Raw genomic sequence first — 9,863 nt, 5'->3', positions numbered from 1 at the left:
CAGCTTTTTTGGGGGGTGAGGAAAAACACATATTGTGGAGAATGAGAGGCTGAATATTTCCCTCAGGATTCGGGTTGATAAATATTAAAGAATGGAAGCAGTTCTGATTTGTAGAGAAGAAAAAAGACACTACTCCAATCTCCTGGGCCATATTGGAAAGCTTATTTTATTTAGCAAAGAGAGTGATGAAAATTGCACTAGAGATGTCAACACTTCAGTAGCCCTGAAGCATTTTGGCACCCTCCAGTCGCAGGAACTGAATCGAGAGAGCCTCCCCATCTCCGTGCTCTCTGCCTGTTGTAACAGGTGTGTCAGCGAACACATGCCATGAGCCTGACCACCCCTTTGCCAAAAGGCGGAGAATGGCGCATTGCTGACGAGCCAGTGAGTGCCATTTGGCCAGAGACGGAGCTCGATGACAGTAATCTGTAAAAACAGAAGCAAAACATAACCTTGTGTGAATCTCTGACTGCTGTTTTTTCCTGCAGTGTGTAGCCTCTTGAAAAATATTAGGATTAGGCAATATATTTTAATTACATCAACAGCCATTTTTAGAAGAACACGCTGTGTGGGCTATACAACTCACCAATCACATAAAATGAAATAAGCCACAAGCACCCCCACCTAACCCCTCTTCTGGTCCTTAATCAAATTGTATAGCATTTTGAAATTCTCTAGCAACAGCATTTCTAAAAATAGACACTTAGGCTACCCACATGGAATATTCTTCTAACCTTTTCAAGTGTTTGCAATGACAAAATCATTCCTATTGTAATTAATGGTATCATGTTGAGGAAGATTGGGGAAACATACCTAAAGGCTCTGACAATAATTTTGTTACTAATATATTCCCCTGGTTTGCCTTTGAACTCTGTCATTCCTTGCCTTGCAGCTGTGTTTAATGAGTAGTGAGATTATTCAAATGAGCCCACAGCAAAACGTTGTTTTCTTAGTTCCCAGATCTTGAGAAGACATCTCCTGCCACAGTCAGTAGGCAAAACCTGAATCACAACCTTAGCATAGAATTCAATTTTATGCTTAAGGGTTTGTAAGTACCTTTGTACCCTATAAATATAATTGTGCTCACTTGTGATGGAGCTGATCTCTACTTACAGCAGCTGCCAATGAGCCGGCAATAAAACAAAGGGAGAAACAGTGCAGCCTGTCACCGATGAGTGAGAAGCCAAATGTGACTGTGCTTGTGCTGTAGCATACAGACTTCTGCAAGTAGATTGCAAAGAGAGCTTATAGGATGCTCAGACACAGCAGATTTGTATATGGGAGCTTGCCGCCATCTGTTATTTCCCATTCTTAACCAGTGGGTTTAGACCCTTAGAGAGAAAAGGAAGACAGAAAGAAATTTAATTCCATTCAAAAATACGTTGTGTGAGAGATATTTTCCAACATAGGAAAAAAAATTAATAAGGTCCAATTTAAAACTGATAAATAGTCAATTCAGTATGGTAGGATTAAGGATTTTTCCTAAGGAATTTACAGAGAGATAAGCATCTCATGAATAAATAAATTTAGCTGCAGCAGACTAACGTATTTATTGATTTGCAAGCCATTTGTTTGAGAGTTTGCCCCTGAGGAGCAGAAGGTATCCTATTATTATTGATAATATATGAGTTACAGTTATATTCAGAAATGACAAACTACATTTAAATGATGTCTCAGGGTTAGAACAAAAACCCACCAAAGACAGGAAATTCAAAGTTAAGTCTGACACTGTGTCAGACTGCATGGTGTCAGGAAAAATGACAGTTGTGTCTTGTCTTTGCATGTCTTGGCTTCTGTGGCTTATATCTCAATTTTAATGGCATACGAGTGATATCATTTCCCTCTAAATTCATTTTTGTTTTACTTTATCATAAATAAAAAAGAACTGTGTAGGACTGTGAATATGGAAAGAGGCCACAACAGCTCTCCTGAGGTGATACCTGCCCATAACAGAAATAACTCTTTACAACCTATTTAAATACCTACTTTCCTCATTGATTCTTATTTATCAGTTATATGCCTATCTGGCTAAGCAATTTATTGATAGCTTTTGCAGACAGATATAAGGGCATAATACCTGGCCATGAAGCTTACAGAGGGGACAGGCAACAGAAAACCAAGGCTTGCAAGGAGGCAATAGAAACCACATGACTGTGACTCTGAGTAGGGACAGGATGTTGTTAGAACTATTTCAAAGACAGATTTGTTTTCCAGTTATCCCTTTTGCTAACATTTGTTGGGGGGAAAAACTTAAAATCAACATTCACTGTACTGGAGACTTGGGTATCCTCTCTACTCTGCCCTGATCAGGAGCTGCTGGTGTTCCTAGGCAAGATCAGCTGCTGTAATAAGTCACACAGCTACACTGGTTTTCATCCACTGTCTTCACTGAGGAGCACATAGTAGGTCTTTGAGGACATTTTTCAAGATAATTTTGACCTTTTCTTAATCCACATCCTTGAAGAAGCCATGCCCGAGTCCCAGCTAGCTGTATTGTAGTTACAATTTCCTTGCAGAAAGGAGTTAGCTGAAGTTATACTTGCCTAGGTAGGGAAAAACCCACATTTGCCTTTACAGTGCCTTCTGAGGCAATTCATGAAGCTTAAATTATAATTGACAGGAATAAGAAATGTTCCTAATCTTCTTTATTCGTGTAGCTAACATAAGTCTCTCAGGTTGCATAAATGCTTACCCTTCTGTATTTCAGCTCCTAGATCCAAATGGGAAGCCTAGAGCTGTTTATGCAGCAAATTTGTTGCACTTCACACAGGACTATGCTGTTAAACAATCGACAGATTATATTCACACATCAATGTATTCATAGAAGTTACAAAGGTTACACTCCGGCTTAACTCGCAGGCAGCAAGTGGGGAATTCACCCACTGTAGGGAGGATGGTTCAGTGATACTGGACTATTTAAAGGGGTGATATAAGAAATGTTGCTAATGTGTATGGCAGAAACTGACAGCCTAGACCCTTTCTTTATGTATTTCAGTGCAATACAAGATGTGAGGTGGATGCCCAAACGAGGGCCCTCTGACTGAATATTGGGCTCAACAGTTATATTTCCCTTGAATGTATCCCAGGAGAGGTTTGCCTTCAAAGACTAACACAATATACGTATTTTGCCCACAGTGGGCAAATTCACAGACAGGTGAATTCATCACATTCATGAGATTTTTATGTTGATTAAAATATATATATATATAATAATATTTAGATTTTTTTCAAAGTTTGAAGAAATAAAATCACAGATGTGATGAATTTTAGGTGACCATTAATAGTTTGAACTTGTCTAAGTTAACAAACTGCCATAAATGCTAACAAAAGAATATGAAAAGCTAGTGCAGGTGAGATCTGTTTGATGTTTATTGGAAGCGGAGTGGGAGATAATGTTTTTTGAAGGCAATTTTACAAATAATTCCTACTCTGCTAGACTTGGTCAGCATTTCAGCATGTAACTAATAACTAGGCTCATGGACAGAACTCTTTTTTTTTTTTTTTTTTTTTTTCCAATACCCTTACAGTGGTAATCATGCATCCTGTCAGTTGTTATAAAGATAAAGACAAATGTTCCCCATTGCTGTACTGTCAGCGCATTTCAGTACAAGCAGAAGGGTAGCATAGCACACCTGTTAGATGTGTGGAATATACCATTTGTCTTGTCATTGCTGCAGAATCAGGTGTACCCTGTACTGACAGGATCTTTGGAGCAGGAAAAATTTAGATCAGTCCTTTATGTTGCCGTTGGCCATTCTGCTGCCAGCTGTCCCCTCCTCAAGGCTCTTCAGTAAGTCAGGGGATACGGAGCATCCAAAATCCTAGTTTTTCCATGAGGAAAAGCTTGCATTTTAACTTGGTGCACATCATATAGAAATCCAGTGTGCTATACATTCATTATTAAATATACACAATGTGACTTGGAGGCAGAAGTTCATGATCATGAACTTTCTTCTTTTATTACATTCAGTTTTTGAAGAAACAGATGAGGTTTAGCTTAGCTGTTATCATAAATTGCCATATGGAACAAGAACACAGATGATTATTATATTAACACCAATTTTAATATGTTTCATCATGTTATTTCAGCTCCAGTTGTCATGCTATTCTGTTCAGTATATTCATTCAAGAAATTTAATGTTGTATCTTACAAATTGAGATCCTATTACAAACATATGGTGTATAAATAGATTTTGCCACCTGGTGACTGTTAAAAATCTGTAAGGAAGAGATTGCCATAGTGTTAACTCCTCCCTGCTGGAAGTCAATTTTCCAATCACAGACTTTTTAAAGAAACACTAAGAGGTGGAAACTCTTGATTTGCTGCTGTGACAAAGGGTTAATTGTGCTAATTGCATTGTAATACCTGCTCAGTTTAAAGTCTTTCCCTGTTGTGATTGTCTTGGGAGTCAAATTGTTTTTAAATTGGTTTGTCACTTGAATGCATTTGGAACTTTGTGATTAGGGTTGTGGAAACCAAGATAATGTCTAAGTTATATAACAGTTCTTTCCATAATCAATCACTGTCTAGTTTTAGATCTACCTAAGAAGGTTCTTGCACACATGGGAATAAGCTGACTGAGGTAACAGATGAGGTAGGCTAGATGCTTGCTTTCTGCGAATGTTTTTGCTTCTTCCCACCAGCGAGAGCTGTACGGAATATTTGTGGGATTTCTGCTTTATAGAGTCAAGCCCATGACCTCTGAGATATATTACATACCACAAAATGAATGTTAAAAAAGAAAAATATCTCCTAATTCTTGAAAATGTTTGCTTAATCATGTTGTTCTTGTCTGCTCCAACAAATGGAGAAATAAAGCAGAAGACCCCATTTATTGACTGCTCAAATTGATGGACCAGTTTTTTTGGGCCTTGCACCATGGACGGGAATCTGACGATCTGCAAAGAAATTGGGGGGCATTGCTCTTAACGACAGCTTGTTCAGCTGTGCTTGGCAGAAAATATCTACAAACTCAAGTTTTCCAGGCTTCTTTTAATCTGCGTGGACTTCTTGTGTGTTCTTTTGTTTATAGATTGGTAAAGGTATGGAAATGTATGTATGAAGTAGAGGTAGAGAGAAAGGAATGAGACTACTAATAAAATATGTGATTAATGGGTTGAATGGTATGGAAGTGGCTCCAATGGTAACTGGTGATCTGGGGAAAGGTAGTGGTGCCTATGTTCTGTAATGACCTGAGTACCATAAATGCTGAAGATAGATGGGGAGACTTGCTAGGAATACAGTTACTCCAACAGTGTTATAGGGGCCAAGTAAAGGGCAAGTAATTCCCTAGGGAGGAAACTGATAAAAGGCATCAGGATAGATTGATGGAAGGAAAAAGAAATGGGTTAGCTGAAATTTATTGCAGGCCTGGGCAGTGCTTGCTGTGGATAGAGTGGAAATATGAAAGAGAATTGAGTGGCAGTAACAGTCAGATAGAAAAAGTGGAAGTGGCTAGCAGAGAAAAGAAACTGAAGATGTGATTCAGACATTGGATGTAGAAATACTTATAGGTGGGAGCTGGATGCACAAAAGACAGGCATGGGAGGCTGAACCATGGGGGATCAGCAGCTGAGCGGGACATGGACAGGGGATTCGTGGCACATGGGGATGAGCAGTGAAGAGGAGAGCAACACCAAAGGGGGACAGCGAGCATTATGAGTTGTCTGTGTATGTTGTGAGCTGTGATAATGATGGTGGGATGGACTGAAAGCTGTAGCACCCTTATCATGCTGGATACCAGTGTTATGTTTGGCCTCTGTGCAACTCTGAGGTGATGGGGCCATTGCTCATAGCTATGGGGTGCCTAATAAAAAGACAGTGCCTTAGGCACAGGCTACTGAAGATACAGGGATTGTCAGTGGGGAAAAAAAAAAAAAAAAAGGCAGTAACAACAAAGTGAGTTTTTTCCCCAGTGGGTCATCAATCCACTGTACAGTCAGCCTCCTTGAACCAGCCATGCCAGAGAACTATCAGGGGGACTGTGGAAAAATCACTGAAGACTTTTGTATCTAAAGCAAGTATCTGAGGTGTTATCAGGACTGGAAACAAAACAGGTAAGGCACAGAGGACTTGTCAGGCCATTCATGTATCCCCTCCAAAGCATTTGTGTTCAGCTGCTATGTCATAGTAGCTTCTCGTTTTCCTGTGGTGCATATACTCTTGTCATCCAGTGATGCACATTCATTGGGTCCCCTCGGCTGTTAATGCACAACTGATGGAAAGTTTAAAGATTTGGTTATCACCAGAATTTCTGTCTTAATTCTAGAATAATAATCTCTCTTTCCTTGAATCTTTCAATGGGCAGCCAATTTTAACTTTGACTACTGCAAGCAGGAAAGTGTTTTCATGCATTTGTTTTCTTACCTGCTCTGCACTTGGTTTCTTTCCCTTGGCTTAGATTTTTTTTGAAAATAGGTACAAGTTCCTGCTTCTGTTGTGCATCTGCCCATACTTCTGCTAATTATTTTTCCTGTAGAAATGCTTAAATCACTATTGTTAACAATGAATACATTATAGAACATACAATGTCCTGATGATAACATAGAATTTTACAATCAAGATAAATTATTGTCAGTACTTTTCTTAGTATTTTGTCAGATATAAACTGCATGTGACACAATTTGTTAGGGAGACAGAAATGTACTGTATCAAACTACTGTTCTGTGGCTTCTAAATGACTTTAAATCACATTGTATCCGATAATTACTAATGCTCCATTAAAGATTGGAAAGGCAATTTATTAGGAACTCCCAAAAGTCTTCTTTAAGCAGTGCAATCTGTGTTTGGTTAAAAGTTTACATAAAATCAATACAAAATTATAGCAGCATAAATAGTTAAACAGTTCTCTGTTAATGTTATACTTGAATCTGTTCTCCTCTTGACAGTTTGGAAAATGTAAGTTACAGAGGAAGGGTAACAGATCTTGGGAGAGGAAGATACAAACAGTTTTGCTGTTCTGAGTGCCACAGAATGGAAGAGCATTCATCTATTACTTGCCAGTTATGTCTTTTTGGCCTTCTTTTCATCTGATAGAAGAATCTTGAAAGTGTCATCAAGATAATAGAAAAAGAAACTTTTACTGCATGCTACTTCTTGCTAGTAAAATGTTTAATAAACTTCCATGGCAAGAAGTGATCCCAATTTTAATTAAGGTCCAAATCATCTCCTCTCTACATAAAAATAAGAACAATAAAGCAGCAGGTGCTGAGGCTGGAGAATAAGTGTTTCATTCCTTAAAATAAAATCGAGGACAAAAAAAAACAACCAAACAACAACAAAAAACAGCAACAACGACAAGACTTCAAACAAAACCACAAGTGAAAAATAAACTAAGGAAAATTTCTTTCACCTCCACCTACTCTGCCAGTTTATTCGCTGGGATGGTATTTACTGCTGCCTAGAATTCGCATAACCTTTTTTTTATTAAAAAAAAAAAAAAAAAACTTGTTAAACTGCTCATCAATTTTCCAGCCTCACAGGGTAATTTCAACTGTTTGGTTATGAATTGAACGTATGTTCTACTTACTGAACTAAAGCAATGGATTAGTCATAGCTGGTGTCAAAAGTTGCTTTTGTTTACAATGTGGTGGTGTTGGGTATACAAAAAGAAAGACTCCCAAATGTCACATTTGTACCACAAGTAAATAGTTCAGACCTCAAGCTGGAAACATACATATTAATTCTTTTTCTCTTCTTGGCAAGTAATGTGAAAGAAATAATCTCAAAAGTCTGTGAAGAGCACTTTGCTTTTAAGAGGCACATAACAATTGCGTAAAACAGAACAGGGGCAGAGGCGGGTAGTCTGTTGATTCCCATTGTGTTATTGAAGAGTAAAGGAGGGGTGTTTTGTATCTGATTTGGAAGAGTATAAACAGCACAGTATTTGCAAAGGATTTAAGCAGTGCTCCACATTGCATGGTATCCATTTGTTTCTCTGGCTAGGTCTTTGAAAGCCGCTGCTGTCTGGGCTTTGAGAAACCCAGACAAAAGAATTTCCATTTTTAGGGCTTTTCATCCTACCCAAAAGCACAGTGACCTGCGACTTTGCTCCATAGTAAGTTTCCATAACTATCTTCATGTGAAGAACTCCTCTCTTCTCTCAGTACTGTAGATATCATGGAGACATGCAATTTTATGCCAAATGAAGGATATGCTGTTAAGCAACTCTGTTGCTTTTCTGGTAAAGCAGACTGAAAGCCATTACTTACTGGTGCAATGAACTTGCTTGCCTAACCACAGATAAACCTTAGGAAGAAAAATCCATACTTAGGTTCTGTTTAAAAAAAAAAATAAAAAAAATCAGCAGTCCTTCCCTACCTGAACACCCTATTTGTTTTAGACATAAAATATAATTTCTTAATGAAGGTATGTGTGGATCTTATCAACCAGCAGTTAATGATAAAAGCAAATCTTATAAACAGGCAGACTTTAAATAATACATTAAAGCTTATCACTGATGATATCTTTAATTATAGTAAAGCAAATTGTAAGACAGTCTAATGGGAAATACAAATTACTTGTTAAAATTATTAACAGAGTTAATGTGCTTACATTTGTTTATGTGTACAGGAATCATTTCAAATATTTGACTGCAATGACAGTATGTGTAAAGATCAATTAAAAGTCAGGAAGATGAGATATTGGATTTTCAGACCTTAATAGGATTTCATCTGCACTTGTTATATTATGTTATCCACTTATAATTGAGCTTCCATCATATCATAGAATCTGTCACTTCACCAATTTATATTTCTAACCTCTAATGAAACTTCTGTTTCCTAAGGAGAATTTTTGAAACCCATGGTCCTGGTAGAGCTATCTGGTACGAGCACTAATCTGCCCCAGCCTGAGATTGGGGTTCAGGCTATTGACATGAAAAACAAATGCCTACGTAGTTGCCCACTTCTCAAGCATCTCTGTTATCACAAACTGATCTAATAAATAGCCTAGATGGAATAAGAGGCAGTTTTATGCAAAACAAACAAGGTAAATTGATAAGATGAAAATTGCCAGGAGTTAGACTAGTATTAGCTTATTTAATTTGGTGGAATTAAAATAACCACTGCAAATGCAACTAAAATACTTTTGTTTACTGGCCTGTGCAGTCGGCTGAAAGGGTCTTTGGTAATCTCTCAGCACTGTTTTTGGAGGGTTCACTTTGAGATGCTTCAACACACTGGTAGTTTCCAGCTATGTGATGCTGATGGGGGATCTTGCACAAGACGTGCCCAGGGCCCCACTTCACCCAGCCCTGCTTATCTTTTGCATCGACAGAGATGCAGTGGAGAGATCTTGTGGAGCTTTGACTGGGCAGCATCAATGCTAGGATGAGCTGCTGGTTACATGAATGCAGACTCAAAAATAGTGTAAAGACACAGTCTTTTAGTGTTATCATACTGAAGCTATTGTAACTATCCTCATAGGGTAGCTTATCTCTTCTCGTTTCCATTCAATATTCCAAGACAATAACTTGTTCATAAAGTGGACCTTACCTTGGTCAAGGTATTTCTATAGCTAACTTTTTAGCAGTACTGTATTGTAACACCTAGCTTAACCTTGAAACCAACAGATGTAGCTTTGAAATGATCTAATGTTAGGTAGTTCCAAAGTTCATAAAGCCAAGCATTATATGATAACAAAGGGGGGGAAAATGCCAGAGTATATATGCATACTGTCTTTGAAAGCACCTGTTCACATTAAATTTCTGGCCAAAAAAAATACACATTTTTAAAAAAGCTTTTTAGAAGGCAGAAGAATTTAAGTTTTTCCTGACATCAGGCTGACTTATGTAAACTCTCCACTGCTAGAGATTGTCTCAATTGATTACACCTGGGATATTAAGCAATGTGCTACAAAGATA

At 38.0% G+C, this 9,863-nt stretch overlaps 1 long non-coding RNA gene across 1 annotated transcript; it reads left to right on the top strand.

Moving 5' to 3' along the window:
* Positions 1 to 2,825: 2,825 nt before the first annotated feature.
* Positions 2,826 to 9,278, top strand: LOC308181786. The gene is made up of 3 exons (XR_013941588.1): positions 2,826 to 4,595; positions 5,917 to 6,057; positions 6,889 to 9,278. It is a non-coding gene; the product is annotated as an uncharacterized lncRNA (long non-coding RNA).
* Positions 9,279 to 9,863: the final 585 nt, after the last annotated feature.

This window comes from Anser brachyrhynchus (genome assembly GCF_964034855.1).
Source record: "Anser brachyrhynchus genome assembly, chromosome: 1".
Lineage (NCBI taxonomy): Eukaryota > Metazoa > Chordata > Aves > Anseriformes > Anatidae > Anser > Anser brachyrhynchus.
The sequence above is the reverse complement of the archived record's forward strand: the minus strand, read 5'-3'. Positions and strand labels throughout refer to the sequence as shown.